The 18,507-nt window shown below is 43.7% G+C and overlaps 1 protein-coding gene across 1 annotated transcript in view; it reads left to right on the top strand.

The window, feature by feature from the left end:
* Positions 1–5,841: 5,841 nt before the first annotated feature.
* Positions 5,842–18,507, top strand: part of PLA2G7 (phospholipase A2 group VII) — a 41,987-nt gene continuing 29,321 nt past the window's right edge. Inside the window, exon 1 of the mRNA XM_036317239.1 lies at positions 5,842–6,043. The gene's annotated coding sequence lies outside the window, so the exon portion shown is untranslated. The remainder of the gene's footprint in view (positions 6,044–18,507) is intronic.

Here is an 18,507-nt window from a genome sequence, read left to right on the forward strand (position 1 = left end):
TGCTGAGTCATTCTCCCTTGCTGGGGATGCCATCTTTTTTGGGTGGAGCACTCTCTGCCCTGTAACATCAGCCCTGGGAGAAAGCAATAACCCCACCCTCTGGTCTCCCTCTTGTCCCACCTTGAGGCGCTTACACCTTGCTGAGAAGTACAGCCAGAGGCTTTTCAGTGACTGAGCCTAACAAGTAGCCTGCAGGTGAAGGCAGGTAGAGCCAGATCTTGGGGTACCTTAGGACATCTGCTGGCCTGCCCTTGGGCTCGCTGGTAAAAGCCAGCCTTGATGTGCAGCTTGGTCCTTTATGTGCACACCCAGGCCCAGCAGAGGGAGCCATAAGCTGTGGATCACTTGTAGCTCCAAAAAGTTTGCCAAGGACCAACCACAGGCAGCATCTTCTGTTGGCCTGTACCAGAGACCCTCTCAAGAGGCCCAGAATGAACACACTGAGGGGCCAGTTTCAGTCAACAACTGAACAGGATCCAATAAGCTTCACAAGCAGCATATCCAAAGGGGGGTCACAGCAGGCACGACACTCTGCTGAGGCGAATTCCGCTCCGCGTGAGCAGCACCTGCACCGCAGTTCACATATCTTAGTTGGGGTTGAGCCTCACAGTCAGCCAGCCTGAGGGTCATCCATTCCCCATATGAGCAAGCCAATACCAGCCAAGACAACTACAACAGCAAGGCCCACATAACCCACACAAGGGGCACTCCTGGAGCATCCAGCTCAGGTGATCAAGGAGACTGCACCAGTGGACTTCACAGGACACCTCCTACGTAAGGCCAACCCACCAAGACTGGGAGTCATAGCAAATCTGTCATACAAAGAGGCAGTCAAAATGGGGAGACAAAGAAACAGGCCCAAAATGACAGAAGAGGAGAAATCTGCAGAAAAAGAGCCAAATGAGCCTATTAGACATGGCTCAGTGGTTGAGCATCGACCTAATCTTGAGAAAGCAGGACAAAGTTGAAGGAATCACACTACCAGATATCAAACTATGCTACAAGGCCATAGTAATCAAAATAGCATGGTACTGGCAAAAAAACAAAAACAGACATATAGATCAATGAACCGGAATAGAGGGCCCAGAAATAAACCCATGCCTCTATAGTCAATTAATATTTGACAAAGGAGGCAAGAACATGCAATGAGGTAAAGGTAGTCTATTCAATAAATGGTGTTGGGAATATTGGACAGATACATGCAAAAAAGAAAGAAACTAGACCACCTTCTCACCCCATACAAAAGAATAAACTCAAAATGGATAAAAGACTTAAATATTGGACTCAAAACCATAAAAATCTTAGAAGAAAACATAGGCAGTAAAATCTCAGACATTTCTTATAGCAATATTTTTTCTGATATATCTCCTCAGGCAAGGGAAACAAAAGGAAAAAAAATAAACAAATGGGATTACATCAAACTAAAAAGTTTTTGTAAAGCAAAGGAAACCATCAACAAAATTAAAAGACAACCCACTGAAAGGGATACAACATATTCGCCAATACATTGAGATAAGGGGTTAATATCCAAAATTTACAAAAAACTTTTAAAATTCAACACTAACAAAACAAACACTCCAATTTAAAAAATGGCCAAAGGACATGAATAGAAAAAATGGCCAAAGAGGACATACAGATGGCCAATAGACATATGAAAAAATTGTCATCATCACTAATCATCAGAGAAATGAAAATTAAAACCACAATGAGATATTACCTTGAAGCATCCATCTTATATAAAAACTGCTGTTTGAAATTTTAACCCTGCTATTTTGGCTTCTGTAAACGCTTGCTTGCTTAAATAATAAGGAAAATAAGACTCTCCCATTCCAGAGAGGCCATCAACTATGCCCCAGACAGAATTGTCAGTGCTGGCACCAGGTCAGGCCTTGAGATATGGTCTCATGGCCCCTTCCCAGCACACAGGCCTTCTTTCTCAGAAAGCCTGGAAGTCTCATTCCAAATTTGGGAGACAAAGAACTAGAAAAAGTATAAATAGAAAAAGTTTCCTCCATGTTGGAGGTCCCAGAATTTGAAAGACACATTTTTCTCTGGGCCCGCGCATAATTATAATAACATGTAACTCCCTTTCTCTAAGCGTGGCTTGGTTTTTCTCCTGTAACAACCTTATACCTGTCAGAATGGCTATCATCAATAAATCAACAAACAACAAGTATTGGTGAGAATGCGAAGAAAAGGGAACCCTGTGCACTGCAGGTGGGAATGCAGACTGGTGCAGCCACTGTGGAAAGCAGTAAGGAGTTACCTCAAAAAATAAAAAGTGGAGCTGCCTTATGATGCAGTGATTCCACTTCTGGAAATATATCCGAAAAAACCCAAAACACTAACTCAAAGGAATATGTGCACTCTTATGTTCATTGGCAGCATTATTTACGATAGCCAAGATTTGGAAGCAGCCCAAGTGCCCATCAGCAGATGAGTGGATAAAAAAGCTGTGGTTGCCCTAACTGGTTTGGCTCAGTGGATAGAGCATCAGCCTGCGGACTCAAGGTCCCAGGTTCGATTCCGGTCAAGGGCATGTACCTTGGTTGTGGGCACATCCGCAGTAGGGAGTGTGCAGGAGGCAGCTGACCGATGTTTCTCTCTCATCGATGTTTCTAACTCTCTATCCCTCTCCCGTCCTCTCTGTAAGAAATCAATAAAATATATAAAAATAAAAATCATCATTCTCCCCTTAAAAAAAATAAAAAAAAATAAAAAGCTGTGTTACATTTACACAGTGGAATACTATTCGACCGTAAAAAAGAAAGAAATCTTACCCTTTGCAACAGCATGCATAGAACTGGAGAGCATTATGCTAAGTGAAATAAGCCAGTCAGAGAAAGACAAGTACCATATGATTTCACTCAAATATGGAATCTAATAAACACAATGAACTAACAATCAAAATAGAGACAGACTCATAGATAGAGATCAGGCTGACAGCTGTTGGTGGTTGTGCGTGGTGGTGGGGCGTGGTGATGGCGGTGGAGGAATTGAACACAAAAGAAAAACAAGAGAAGGAACTCATGGACACGGACAATAGTGTGGTGATTGCTGGGGGTGGGGGGATGCAGAGGAGGGAATAGCGGGGATAAATGGTGATGGGCAGAGACCATTTCAGGTGGCGAGCACACAATACTGTGTACAGAGCGTGTGTTGTAGAATTCTGCACCTGAAATCTGTATAATTTCGTTAACTCGTGTCACTCTAATAAATTTAATAAAAAGGAAAATAAACATTTAAAAGAATCAATCTATTTTAGGTTGCATCACACTTGCCTTTCCCACATTTCCCCCCTTGCAGTTCCTAGATTTAACTTAATTTTTAAAATTTTAAAATTAGGTAATTTAAACTTGTATTTATTTATTTATTTGTTTATTTATTTATTTATTTTTGTATCCTGTCACTTTTAATAGTCTCTGGGTTCCCAATCATACTTACAGTTTTATCAAAACCCATTCCCCCACCCCCACCCCCCACAGTGTAACCACTCCAATCACGATGGTTAGTCTCCAGGCCTAGGCGCAGCTGTCATTCTAGAACTTCCCTCCTCTGCTCGCTCATCTGGATTGGAGCCATTTGATCTTGTGCAGCAAGGGTAAGGGTGGCTCTGACTCCCACCGCTTCCAAGGACAGCCAGTAACTCGCTCTCTGAACTCCCACAGTCCTCTGCATTTACTTACATGGAGCAGCACTCTGTGCTGTTATTTTATTATCCTTCAGGGCACAGGCTGTGTCTTATTCATCCTTGAAATGGCGCCTGGCATTCCGTTGGCCTTTAATAAAATTATTTGGAAACACTATTGAGCACATGATTCAACCCAATATCTTGATTGAAGGGGAGAGCCATTATTTGCTCATATTAAAGGGTAAGTAAGGGCTGCTAAGTTGGTGGGAAATGGGAGTGAGAATTAAAAGATAAGAAATAGTTCAACAAAGAATCAACTTATAAACACAAGTACATTATTTCTTTTCTTCACTGAGCAGCACTAAAACCAAACCCACATCAGACCCACATGTCTGTGTCAACTTGTCCTCCTTTTGGGTGTGGGGCTCATTCTGTAGTCATTTCACTGGACCAGCACAGCCAGGTAAAATACAGAATGCTGAATTAAATTTGAATTTCAGATAAACAACAAATAATTTTTAGTAGAAGTATGTTCCAAATATTGCATGAAACCTACTTATACTAAAACCTTTTTGTTGTTTATCTAAAATTCGAATTTAACCGGATGTCCTGTACTTTTATTTGTTCAATTTGGCAACCCTACACTGGGTATTTTCTCCAGGCAGTAACTTGCTAAATGCCAGCCACTCGGACAGCCTCAAGGAATATGATCTGATGGTGACGGAAGAGGCATAGAGCTGGCATTGGGACAAGTAAATAAAATACTTCCTACTTGCCTTCAGGACCTGCTTTCAAATCCCACCATCTTTTTCAATGTGATGCAGTCTCATGCTGCTTCTCAACTTAAGGCCAAAGGCAGGAAGGTCTTAGAGATCTCTTGGGTAGCCTTTCAGATTGCATGTACCCTTTCAGATTAATATTCTGGAGGCAGATGGTTACACAGGAGGTTCTCTCAGGCAGTACTGGAAAATGTCATTAGGCTAATGTAGTTTTATTTAATTTTTCATGCATCCGTTTCATGTCACTGATTCCTTATAGGTATTGCTGTTAGATAAGTGTTGAATGTTGCCCATGAGCCATGCTCACCCTAAGTATTTCACCTGCATTTGAATTTTATTCCCACAAGGTGACTTTGACGGATGGACTTTGATTATCTCCCTGATAGTGATGAGGAAACTGAGAAGCAGGAACGATAAAGAATTTGCCCAAGGTCAAAGCACTCGTAAGTGGGAGAAAGGAGCTATAATCCATGAGTCCTTGGAATAAAAATAAATTTCATTTACATTTCCATCACCCTCCCAAAAATCACTATTGAAAAAAATGCAAACTTTAATAACACCAGGCATAAATTTCAAACTATGTTCCCTGAGTCTCTAACGGACACTTTTAATAAATATGCTTTTTTTGGAAAGTGGATTGAGGAGAAAGCATTGGGAAATGGGGAAGGGGATTTCAGTTTAAACTACAAATAACTGGGATTAAACTGAGCTATGAGATGGCCCCTCTTACACCATTCCCCCCTAAGCCAGCGGTTCTCAACCTGTGGGTCGTGACCCCTTTGGGGGTTGAAGGACCCTTTCACCCGGGTAGTCTAAGACCATCGGAACACACATATATAATTACATACCGTTTTGTGATTAATCACTATGCTTTCATTATGTTCAATTTGTAACAATGAAATTGGGGGTCACCACAACAGGAGGAACTGTATTAAAGGGTCGCTCGTTCTGATCGCCTTGCATTGCACTCCCTCGGAGAAATGAAACCAACCCCGTGGCAGTCTTTCCAACCACAGCACAGTCTGCCCAGTTCTGACTCGGTGTCCACCCTACAGTGTACCCGAATGCGGAATGCGCAGGGCATACCAGATTACAGATGCAAGCGGAGGGAATCTAGAGAGACAAGCAAGGTTGGATGGATGTGGGGCGAACCAAACAGGGAACAGATCTCTGAATCAGAACGGAGTCTGAGAACAGAAACTGGGGGAGGGGGGGGGGGCACAGCAACCCCTCCCAGGCGCTGTCTGGGTCCATCCGGGGCGCGTTACATTAGTCCGGGAGTCCAGGTCGCGGGATCCCGGGCCCTGGGGAGGGTGTTGGGTGCTCTGCGCACCCTCGCATCCCAAACCGCCTCTGCTCGTGGGCGGCTGGTGGCCACACGCTCCTCCCCGGCCCCTCCTCCTGCAGCTGGGGGAGGAGAAGTTGGGGCAATAAAACAGCACGGGACGGACCTGGGGCAAAGCCTGTGGGCTGCCCACTCGTCCGCCGCACGCCCGGCCGCCCCGCAGCCAAGGTGACTGCTGCTGGCAGAGACCCGCGGTGCTGGCAGCAGCCGCCGCGAAAGACGCGCTCGGGTTGCGTCTGAGCGCCGCGAACGCACCCAGGTCCCGGGTTCTTGGGAGCAGCTCGCCTGGTAAGGCGGGACCCCGGGGGAGAGGCGGGAGCCAGGGGAGAGGTGCGGGGCCCGCGGGGCTCGGGCTGGACCGGCGCCGCGCGGGGGGCAGAGACCTAGGAGCGCCTAGGAGCTGGGGGACTGCGCTGGGATGTTTGCGGTCGGCGGCACTGAATTCGAACCCTGTCTCCCGCACCTTTTCCCGAGGAAGAAACCCAAAGAATTCGGTCCCGAAAGGGAGAATCAGGCCCAAGGAACTGGGAGCCTGAGGAGTTTTCTGATCAATAGGTCTCTCCCGGGGACAAAACAAGCAAAGCAAAACCCTCCCTTTGGGAGTATTGCTTCTGCATCAACCCAGTTCTGAGGCGCTGTTTGGGACCAGAATTACGAAAACAAAGCTTGTTGGGCTCTTTCACTCCTCACACCCCACAGCGCCCCCGCTCCGCCCCCCCCCCCCCGGGGGCCCCGTGAGATCAGGGATGCGCCGCTCTACCCAGGGCCGGAGGGGATTCATTTTTAAAAGTCAAACAAAACCTGGAAGCGGCGAATATGCTCTTCCCCATCATTCCCTGGAGCTTCTACTGGAAGATTCTATCTCCAAAAACAAAAAGGTCGGGCTTTCCGTCAGACCTGTGGTTTTTGGCGCTGCTGCAAAGGTGATGCGGGAGGAGGAGGGAGAGGTGTGGGGGCTCAGGAAGGGAGCTTGCTGCCTTTGAAGTTCACACAGGCTCAGATTTGGGAGGGACTTGTATTAACAAATCGGTCTTGCACAAATTGCCTTTGACCCAAACGAGAATGCTGAGCTGGGACACTGGTATGTGAATAAGAGCAGGAAAATGCGTCTTTCAAAGTGTTGACAATCCCAAAAGGCTCAGGACCAAATCTCAGGCTAACATGGAACTCGGGGATCAGGGCATTAAGTATTGGCTTGATCCCTAAGAAGGAGATGGAGCTGCCAGGATGAGGACCGATGTCCTCGCAGAGGGCGACCTGGTGGCCCAGGTGAGAGAGCCCACCTACATGGCATTTTCCAGCTTGCGGCTTCCACTCACTGCCTCTGGGCACGGAGGGTTCTCTCTCTTCCCCAGACAGTTGTGCAGGAGTTGCTGCTGGGGACAGTGTGATGATGCTCTTCATTGAAATGGGCCCTTCCTCCTTAGGCTGACAGCACAGTCTGCCACCACAGACTATCACCAGGCCTGCCAGTGTCCGCAGAGCTACTGACAGTGAGGGAGGAGCAGAGTAGGGAGGAATTGTCAAATGGGTGGCTGAGCAACAGGGACAATTGAGAAACATCCCTTCTGAGGTGTGAACGGGCTTGCCCAGCACACCAACTGTTCCCCCCCCAAAAAAAACAACAACAAAAAATAGAAGCCTGAGCAGCCGGTTCCTCATTTCCTCTCCACTTTATGTCTGTGCCCTCACAGGGTTAGATTTGGGGACGGTTAGATTTGGGGACGGTTAGATTTGGGGGTGATACAATTTTCCATCCTCTTTGAGGCTCTCACCACAAGAGCATTAAGGAAAATGCTGATTAGGTATCTGAGCAACTGGAGTGGGACCCCTGGGAAAGTCAGCTGGAGTTTAGGCATCTATATGCCTTTCCCGGACACCCCAGAAAATGGATATTTCCTGGAAAGGAAGGTGATCATTAGGTTATTTATACCTTGGATCATCTTAATGAATGTCCGACTGCCGGTTTAGGCCTGTTTTTTTTGTTGTTGTTTTTTTAAGATTCTTCATTGATTTTTAGAGAGGAAGAGAGAGAGAGAAACATTGATATGAGAGGGTAACATGGATGGGGCTGCCTCCTACATGCCCTCCCCACCTGCCACTCTGGGGATCAAGCCAGAAACCTCGGCATGTGCCCTGACCTGGAATGGAACTTGCAGCCCTTCAGTGCATGGGATGACACCCAAACAACTGAGCCACACTGGCCAGGGCAAGCCTGATTTTTTTTCTTTGACACCCAGGATAATTGATCACACTCTTGAGGCATTGAGAAAATTCCATAAAAGTGAAACACTGAAGAGAAAGTATTGAGTGACGGGACGTCGAAGGGGGAACATTGAGCTCAAAAGTCATATTGTTCTGGAATTCTGTGGAAGCTTTGTGGTTTTAAGAGATGAACAGTGGATTCTCACTGCCTTTCTCTGTGAAGCCAGCACCTGTTATGTACCCTCACTGTCACTTTGACCATTTTACAGATACAACACACTAATAGAAACAGTCTAATATATATATGGGCTTATAGTTTCTCTTAAAAAATAAACTTAGCAGTGGGGGAGAAAGAAAAGTGTACTCATACAAATAGATGTTGGTTGAATTAAGTGGGCTAGTGATTCCTAGTGAAAACTTTGTTCACTCCCTCACTGACTTCAAGAAATATTTATTGAGCACCTACCATGTTCCAGGCACTAACTACAGAGCAGTGTGATTAAGACAGGTAGGGCTCTGTTCTCACGGAGTTCACATTCTCGAATTGCGGGATGAGCAGGTAAAGTCTGCTAGTACTGCAAGCTTTGAAGAAAAAGAAAAGTGCCGTGGTAGATATCGTGGTGTGTGTGTGTGTGTGTGTGTGTGTGTGTGTGTGTGTGAGTGAGAGAGAGAGAGAGAGAGAGAGAGAGAGAGAGAGAGAGAGAGATGGGAGGGGCTGGGCTTCTTGAATTGGGTTTTGAGGAGAAGCTTTTCTGAGAGATGGCCTTTAGATGAGTCCCCAGAAGATGGGCAGACAGTTCCTGTGGATGGAACCACAAGTGCACAGTCCTGGGAACAAGTTTGGCATGTTCCAGGCACAGTTGGGAGGAAGGCAGTGTGGCTAGAGTGAGGAGGGAGGAGGAGAACCAGAAGGAAGGAGTGAGGGTGGGGGGCAGGAGCCAGGTCCTGCAGAGCCTCCTCGGCTGAGGTAAGCGTTCTGGGCTTTACAAGCAGTAAGAAGCCAGAAGCGGAGGCATGACAAGATAGTTACATTTTTTCAGAGGTAACTCTGAGTGCTATGTGGAGAATGGGTAACAGGGAGAAAGGAGACCAGCTCTGGGTTTTTATTGGTAGCAATCTAGTGGAGGGTGGAAGCAGTAGGTGGGCAGAAGATATTTTTAGAGGTAAAGTGGGAAGTTAATGTTTCTCAAATTTCCCGTCTACGCAATGGGGATGACATTGCTATATTTTGTAAAAACAAACACACTAGTGAATATGCTCTTAAGGGTAATGTAAGAGTTTATTACTATCACTAGAAGCCCGGTGCATGAAATTTGTGCATGGGAGAGGGGTGGCCCTCAGCCCGGCCTGCACCCTCTCCAATCTGGGACCCCTGGGTGGATGTCCAACTGCCGGTTTAGGCCTGTGGAATCAGGCCTGAACTGGCAGTCGGACATCCCTCTCACAATCCAGGACCACTGACTCCTAACTGCTTGCCTGCCTGCCTGCCTGCCTGCCTGCCTAATTGCCCCTAACTGCTCTGCCTGCCAGGCTGATCACCCCCTAACCGCTCCCCTGCTGGCCTCATTGATGCCTAACTGCTCCCCTGCTGACCTGATCTCACTCCAACTGCCCTCCCCTGCCGGCCTGGTCACCCCACGCAACCTGCTGTTCAGTTGTTTGGTCATCTCTCACTAACCCCCCTGCCAGCCTTGTCACCCCACACAGCCTTCTGTTCTGTTGTTACTGTTACTGTGACAGCATCCCAGACAATTTGCATATTCCTCTATTATTAGTATAGATTATTTGCTAATATTGTGTTACTTTGAATTCCCTGTGCATAATTTTCAAAATTTTTATAATAAATGTCAATGCTTTTTAAATGTATCTTATTCTTTCCAAATAATGTAACTTATTATGCATAAAAAATGTTCTACTCTGTTCCGAGTATTGGGAACCCTTACCTAAGAGCTACCTATAACACACACCATCATAGCCCTGGTTTGTGTGGCTCAGGAGGTTGGGCATGGTCCTGGGCACCAAAGGGTTGACCTTTGGATACTGAGGTTGAGGGCTCGATCCTCAATAGGGGTCATGCAGGAGGCAGCTGATGGATAGTATGCTCTCACATTGATGTTTCTCTCTTCTCCCTTCCTCTCTAAAAATCAATAGAAAATTTTAAAAAACAGCAACAACATCATCATAAAATGCTGTAATATTAATGTTAAACTGATAGCCATCCTACTTTTAGAAGTTGAAAGTGTTTAGGTAAAATTCAAAATAGAGTATTTGAAGCTTGGAATTGGAAGAAAAAAATACAGAAAAGAGTTAGCAGCTTTGCCTTTGTCCCGAATACTGCTGTGCACAGATATCTGTTGGGCAAAGGTCTCTTGATAATTGAAAACCTATACGTGCCTGCAGGATTTCTGGAGAGCGCTGTGAACCAGAGTTGAATAGGATTGTTTCCCTTAGTGAGGCATTCTCTCTCAAAGGAAGCTCTTGAACCTTCCCTAGTTGATCACTGACTAAGAGGGCCAGGGAAGAGTTTCAATGTTGTTTACAGGCTAGGGTTGTGATGACATCAGCAACAGGGCACCTACTACCACAATGAGGCAACCCTGTTTCTCTTTCCTGCCTCATTTTGACATGCAATTCACTAGAATGAGATGTTTCTGTTTACAAGCAAATGGAAGCCTTTCCTCAATTACATGGTGTGCAGGGAAAGACTCGGCTTTTAGGAACTTAATTGTCTCTTGGTTATCTTCGCTCGCCAGGGCCCATTCATTATTTATTGGTCAGTGGTTCTGAATTTCAGTTCAAAGTGGCGAGTCTGGTGATTCAAATTGCAGACAAAAAAGTGACAGTAATTCTGGGGTCTGTGCAAGTTCCTTCCTCTGGTAATTACCACCCTCATCTCTTCGGAATGACGGTGGTTGGGGGCATTTTTAAGGAAGAGGTTCATGTTCTGCTTGGAGGCCACTCATCTGTTCTGTTGAGTTACATGTTTTGAAATGAAATGCTGAATTAGCTGCTATCCTTTATAAATCAGTAGATTGTACATATGAATATAGTCTTCCAGCTTTTCTTGAAAAATAAACTAGGAGGCCTGGTGACATGGAGCTACTGAAGAGTGGTGTGACTCCCTTTTTGATGGTCCCATTTGCCACAGTCCCCACCAGTGATTTTTCTGTTACACAGGTCCTGTTTAACTCATCTACATTGCCTGCCTGCCCTCATAGTCTTCTGATCTTAACCCTGAGGTTCATGGTTCTCTAGTCTATCTGTTCCACTTTCATCCTCATCCAATGCAGGAATCCCTTCTCAGGATCTTTGCTGGTAGTCCCCAGACCTGTGCTTAAGCTGCTCCTCTAATAAAGAGAATATGGTAATTGTTGCAAGGCTTCTTCTGACCAAGTTCTACAATCTGGATCCCAGTAGAATAAATCCTTGTCCATAAGTTTGCAGCTGTCATGTACTCTCTGGTTTCCCCCTGAGTAAACATCCCTGGTTCCTTCATCTCCTCATGTGACTTTCTGCCTTGTTCCCTCAACAGTCTAGTTATTGTTGGGTTATTGTTCCCTTGACTCAGTTTTTTATTTTTATTTTTATTATTAATGTCCCTAAAACCCCAACACTTGCATAAGAAGGGCTTTAACTGGTGTGGGATGTCCCAGTATGCTTCCAGCATAGCATCAAACTGCTCAGCGATCTTAGAAAACGCTTAGCGTCTGCGGCTTTTAAGCTGGACAGGGCGCCAGACATCTGGACATTTGCAAACTGGATGCAGACGAGTCCCCATTTAAAAAATGTAAGTAGAATTGGTCCATATTATTTGAGTTGCAGCATTTAGGTACTTGGACTTACAAACAGCCGTTTTATTACCGCAATAGGGAACTGCTTATTTTGCTTTCTTGACCTTTATGGCGTTTCTTAGATTGTGAAATGATTTCACAAGAGTTGTGTCTACTTCCCAAGATAAGAGGCATTAGACCCTTTTGCAGAAGGCACTTAGATGGTCTACATCTGAGATAATGTCCAGACTAAGTTTTATTCCGTAGCTCACATGGTAGAGAAAAATAATATTGATAGAGTAGGTTTTTTCTCTTTCCTACTTTCAATATTAACAAGTACAAAGTAAGGGCATTTTTGTCAATGCTTTTAAAAGGAATCATTTCTTAGATGAAGTTGGAACCTCAGAGTCCAGCCACACCCATGCACCCATCACTTTTTCAGCACCTGGCAGGGGACCAGTTAGCAGTGTTTGAATTCTCCTCATGACAGAGAACTCTGCATTGCGAGGTATACATCGCAAATGGCCTGATTGATAAAAAGTTCTTCCTTGTATTGATCAGGCATCTGCCTCCCTGTCGCCTGTTTCAGAATGAAATAAATATTTTGTTTCACCGGCATCCCTTAGACCAGGGTTTCTCAATCTCAACATCACTGGCATTTCTCATGGGGGCTGTCCTGCTGTAGATGGTTACCAGTATCTCTGGCCAGACCCCATCAGATGCCAGTAGCACCCACTCCCAGTTGTGACAATCAAAAATGTCTCCAGACTTTGCCAGATATCTTTGGAAAGCAAAACTGCTCCAGTTGAGCATCACTACTATAGGATGATGTTCTAGCTGCCTTGGGCCTGTTTCATAAGGAAATAGTGTTTCCTTATCAAGCAAGAGTATAAGTTGCTTTAAAAATATTGTTATAGAAAAATGTATGTGAGGTCCTTTACATCTAATTAGGAGCAGGAGTTTCCATAATATGAAACTGTGTCTGATCAGGGGAGGGAATGCATGTAAAGTTACAGAAATTTGGACTTTCAGAGTTACACCTTTCTGTAATTTTTGAATTTGTAAACTACAAATATGTAATGTTACATGTTAAATAACAACAGAAGATACTATGATAGAAAAGTAGTAATAAATTGCTTAGAAATCAGGGCTGCAAGATTGACAGTCTCCTGCCTTCATCCTATTGTGAAACAACCAAAGCAGAAGATTTTATCTTTTTAATCATTCAGTTTGGTACGGGGTCAATTCTGAGATTTAAGAAATCCCTTTCATTGGCTTTAGTCAAAAGTAAATTGGTTTGTTATTTGCTCTCTGATCTCATTCTGTAACTTTCTATGCTCTGTATTCGTTTTCTATTGCAACTATAACAATTGATCACAAGTTTATTGGCTTAAGGCAACACAAATTTATCTTACAGTTCTGTTAGATGTCTAAAATGGCCTCCATGGGCTAAAATGTATGTGTTTTCCGGCAGCTGCATTCCTTTCCAGAGCCTCCTCACCTTCTCCAGAAAGGCCACTCATACGCTTTGGCTCATGGCCCCACTCTTCCATCCTCAAAGCCAGCAATAGTGGGTTGAGTTTTCTCTCATCTGATCACTCTGACTTCCTCTTCTGCCTCTCTCTTCCACTTTTAAGGGCCTTTGTGATTATATTGGGCCCACCTGGATAGTCAGGATAATCTCTCTAAATTCAACTAATTAGCAACCCTAATTCCATCTGGGACCTTAATTTCCCTTCACCATGTAACATAACATATTCACAGGTACTGGAGATTAGGGTGTGGACTCTTTTTGGGGGGGTAAGCAGGTGGAGTAGTCTCATTATTCTGCCTGTCATATCCTCCCATTCCAAAAGTTAATCAGAAAGAATTTGACAAAGAGATCACTGATACTTGTGAAAGAGCATTTTCTTTCTCTTCACCGGTAACAGAAGACTTAAGGCCCATTCCCTTATCTGTTGCCAGAAGTGGGTTTTGCATGGTCTTAGTATTCATTATCTCTTGACAGACATTCTGGTCTTGAGAATGGACATTTTACCTACTGTTTTGGTTTATCTTTTATTTCAAAAGGGACATGATGCCTATGATGAGAATTTAACAGTGACAGACAAATGGGGGGAAACAGGATTTGCAGAGGTCATGGTAGTGCATATGGAGATCTCAGCTGAGAATTGAGGAGCACATAGGAAACCGTGGTTTCAGTGGTAGATACAAAGTCCACAGACGAAAGACAAAAAGATATTTACTTCTAAATTGGTTGAAATAGGACATGACCTCTCATTTAAAGATCTTCTTGATCTCCCAGGATGGTATTTTATCTAGTGGTCAAGGAGCCAAAATTAAAAAAATTATTTTCCACCTTTAGTATTTAAATCATTATTGATTTTTTAAAAATAGATATTCTCATTGATTTAATATTGTGGAAAAGAGAAAAGTAGAGGGGAAGATAAAAAATTACCTTTAGTTTCTAACTATGCAAAACTCTCTAAAGAAGATAAACTTTTAAAATATTTGTTATTTATTTGTTTTGTTTCTTCTTATTCTTTTTGTCTCCTCTTCTTTTATGTATCTGGGATCACGGATAATTCTCTTAAATCTTTACACAACATTTTACTAAATATTAAACATAATCACTTTTCATGGTCATACAAATACTCCTTAAATATCCTCTTAAAATGATTTTTTATTAGTAAAGCATTACATTATATTGTAAAATATATAAAACATAGTGGAGAAACACCCATAATTCCATCACCCTTATTATATTAATGTCTTTTTAGTGTGAATTTTTGCATGGCAATTTTATATCTTTTTCCACATAAAATTGCATTGTAAACAGTTTCCTAAATCATAAAGAATTACTTTGTAATTATCACATAAATAACAATAAAATCCCATTGATATTCTTTTATTGTTTAACATCTGTATGGTTTCCATGTGTATATGTGTGTGTGTTGGCTCTTATAAATAGAGTTGGAATAAACTCCATAGCACACTACATTTTTAGGGTCTTACTTTCATGTGTATAAGATGTTTTTGTGTGCTGATCTCAGAAATGTCATGTAAAGGTCAAAGAATATGAGCAATCGAAGGGTTCCCAAATTGCCTTCCAAAAAATCAGTAAACCCATTTATACTTCCACTAGAATTGCTGACTTTGCTTTGGTAAATTCTGTATTGGTAAAGAACAGATTAACCACTTTGTGAAGTATATGATTGTCTAACCACTATTCTGTACACCTGAAACTAATACAAAATAATATCAAATGTAAACTGTAATTGAAAAAATCTAAAAAAAATGGGTAAGTTCTGTGTTCTGGATTTGGGGTTACCAGTTATTGCTCTCTGTGGCCAGCTAGAAAATTTTGTATTGGCTGGTGGTGGGAATAATGGGTTTTCATAGGTTATGATAATGAAGGCTGTATATCAAGAGTTTTAGTGTTGTCACCTTGGACTCATCAGTTCTAAATGTCCAAAATAAATATTAGTCTTTTCAGGGTCCTGGTTCTCAAATATGAATGCATTTCTAGCTAGCTCATTTTCTGTGGAAAGATTGCTTTGAGAGTTAAGACTTTTTATGAATTATTCCTCTGTGTTCAGAGTCAGAATCCCTTGTGGTCATTCTCTCAGATCTCAATGACCATCTGAAGATGAAAGACTCCAGTGTCCAGGGAGGATGGGGACTCGTGGCCATACAGAGTAGTTCTTTGTTCATAAAACCAAGACGCACTGTTTTCATTTTAGCAACATGGGAAACGTTTGCACATGTTCCCCAAAATGTTACTTATAATAAAATCACACAAAATAAGAAAATAGCAAATATAAGAAATAAAGCTAGAGAAGTGCTACAAATACTATAGTATACTCATCCTCTGTATGTAATTCAAGATAAAGACAACACTAGGGCCCTAACTGGTTTGGCTCAGTGGATAGAGTGTCGGCCTGCGGACTGAAGGGTCCCAGGTTCGATCCCGGTCAAGGGCATGTACCTTGGTTGCGGGCACATCCCCAGTGGGGAGTGTGCAGGAGGCAGCTGATCAACGTTTCTCTCTCATCGATGTTTCTAACTCTCTATCCCTCTCCCTTCCTCTCTGTAAAAAATCAATAAAAGATATTTTTTAAAAAAGACAACACTAGGCCAACATAAAATTCATGCATATATTGATTAGACTAATTCATTTGTAGATTTTTCTCATTGAAACCAGAGGAATGTATTATTAAGTGCCTGCTAGGCACATCATAGAACTGTGAGAAATATAAAAAGAAGAAAGATATTGCCGAGGCCGGTTTGGCTCAATGGATAGAGCGTCGGCTTGCGGACTGAAAGGTCCCAGGTTCGATTCCGGTCAGGGGCATGTACCTGGGTTGCGGGCACGTCCCCAGTGGGGGGTGTGCAGGAGGCAGCTGATCGATGTTTCTCTCTCATCGATGTTTCTGACTCTCTGTCTCTCTCCCTTCCTCTCTGTGAAAAATCAATAAAATATTTTTTTTTAAAAAAAAAAAAGAAGAAAGATATTGGACATTTCTCAGGAGCATTTTCAATCTATTTGGGGAAAGAAAATGGACAAGAAAATATTTTAAATGTTTAAAAGTGACATGAATTAAATGCAGCGTAATGATATGGATGAGCATGGTCTGTGGGTGCTGAGGAGGCACTGGGGGAAGAAGCTGATGTTGCCCTTGACTCTGGAAGGGTGAGGCTGAAGCCTGGGACCAAGAGCTGGTTATGAGGAGGAGGGGCAACCTGTGCTTCAAAACTGAACCGAAGGCAAAGAGAAGATGTTCTCTGTTTTCCTCTGAGAAGGATGTTTTCAGATCTTCATTTGTAAGGAATAGGAAAACGGGGTGGAGGAGAGAAGACTTTAACGTCATGGGGAGAGAGGTGAGCTAAAGTGTAAAGAGGGGGCTGCCATGAAATCACGAGGCACAAGCTGAGCTGATCGGAGACTGTGGGCACACCTGTGAGCCCAGTGAGCAGGTGAGGCTCCGGCCCGCTACTGACCTCCCACCATACACATGCACACACATACACATGTCATTGGACTAGGGACACGCGGAGACTCCCTTCTGCAGTGCTAAAGTCACTCCTGCAGACATTCATTGTCCCTCTGGTGAGAGAAAGGCCCTCAGTGCTGGGCGCAGTGGGAAAATGACCTGTGGGGCAAGGGTCCACACTCAGATGTGCTGCGTGTAAGGGTCTTTGTGTTCTGGCTCCTGCTCTTGCCTCCAACCTCCTTCCTCCCAACACCCATCTCCTAACGTCTCCTACCACCCCTCTTACTGATTCCCAGCCTGCATCCTTGTGTCCTTTCTGTAAAATGTCTTCCTTCTTCTTCCCATCAAGCCAAGTCAGTCAGCTAAGGCTCCTTTTCAGAGACATCTCCAGTGTGACCTCTTCTAGGAAGGCTTTCCATACCTTCCAGCACTGCCCACCCCAGAACTCACCATCCTCCTTTGTACCCACATTGAAGTCACATCTATCCAAACATCTCAAACTCCAAGTTGCATTTAAAAAACTGATGGCTCTCTCCGTGCTTCCTCAGCACTTAGCCAAAGCAGAATTAAGATCTATAGAAGGTTCAAGTACCACAAATACTGTAGTATACTCATCCTCTGTTTGTAATTCAAGGTAAAGACAACACTAGGCCAACATAAAATTCATGCATATTGATTAGACTAATTCATTTGAAGATTTTTCTAATTGAAATATTCTAAGTAAATTCATCGAGACTAAAATTTCCCCAAAGCTTTGGAGCCCTTGCTTCATTGTTTTCCTGCATGGGGTTCAGTGTGTTTATCATATAAGCCAGCAGTATATTTAGCACTCAGTACTTGGTACATGGATGCTGCTTAGTAAATGCTTGAATGGATAGACAGATGGTTAGGTTAGTGGATGGTCTTGTGCATAGGCTATTGTGGTAGAATATACTGTGCAAAAAAGTAAACACCCTGCCCTAACTGGTTTGGCTCAGTGGATAGGGTATCAGCCTGCGGACTGAAGGATCCTGGGTTTGATTCCGCTCAAGGACATATGCCTGGGTTGTGGGCTCAATCCCCAGTAGGGGGCATGCAGGAGGCAGCCAATCAAAGATTCTCTCTCATCATTGATGTTTCTCCCTCTCTCTCTCCCCCCCTTCCTCTCTGAAATCAATAAAAATAAATTGTGGGAAGGGGCACATGCTCCTGGTTGTGAAACAAGCAAAGGCATCAGGGTGGAAGATCCCCAACTAGAATAATTGGAGAATAAGATGCAAGGCAAGTGTGGTGATGTGTGTACCACATTTTTTCGTGTATAAGACACCTCCATGTATAAGATGCCCCCCACTTTTCCAACCCAAAATTAAGAAATCAATATTTTAAACATTTTGCTGGTTTTCCTCTTAAGGCCTTCTTTTTTGGCATCTTAAGGAGTTGTTCTTCCTGTTTTCTTTACTGTCTGATGATACACTCAGTGGGAGGAGATCCAAATGGTCTCTCTGCAGCTCTATTTCCATGCTCTTTTTCATAGCTGATTACATTCAGTTTGCATTTTGCAGAGTAAGACAATCACATACCGGTATTTATCTTTTTATTTTTTGAGATTTTTATGGGCTCAGAATGCTCTGGTCCCTGTTGCCTCTGTGCACTCTCCACCTCCACCTCCAGTTATGGCACCAGCTGACAGTAACAATAAGGCTTGTGATTAGAGGAAGCCTGTTTGGGCAGCTGTGCACAGGGGGGGCTCCCTCCTGGGCTGACTTCTATGTATAAGATGCCCCTCGATTTTCAGTCTAATGAT

The sequence above is a fragment of the Myotis myotis genome, unplaced genomic scaffold (assembly GCF_014108235.1).
Source record: "Myotis myotis isolate mMyoMyo1 unplaced genomic scaffold, mMyoMyo1.p scaffold_m19_p_7, whole genome shotgun sequence".
Taxonomy (NCBI): Eukaryota; Metazoa; Chordata; class Mammalia; order Chiroptera; family Vespertilionidae; genus Myotis; species Myotis myotis.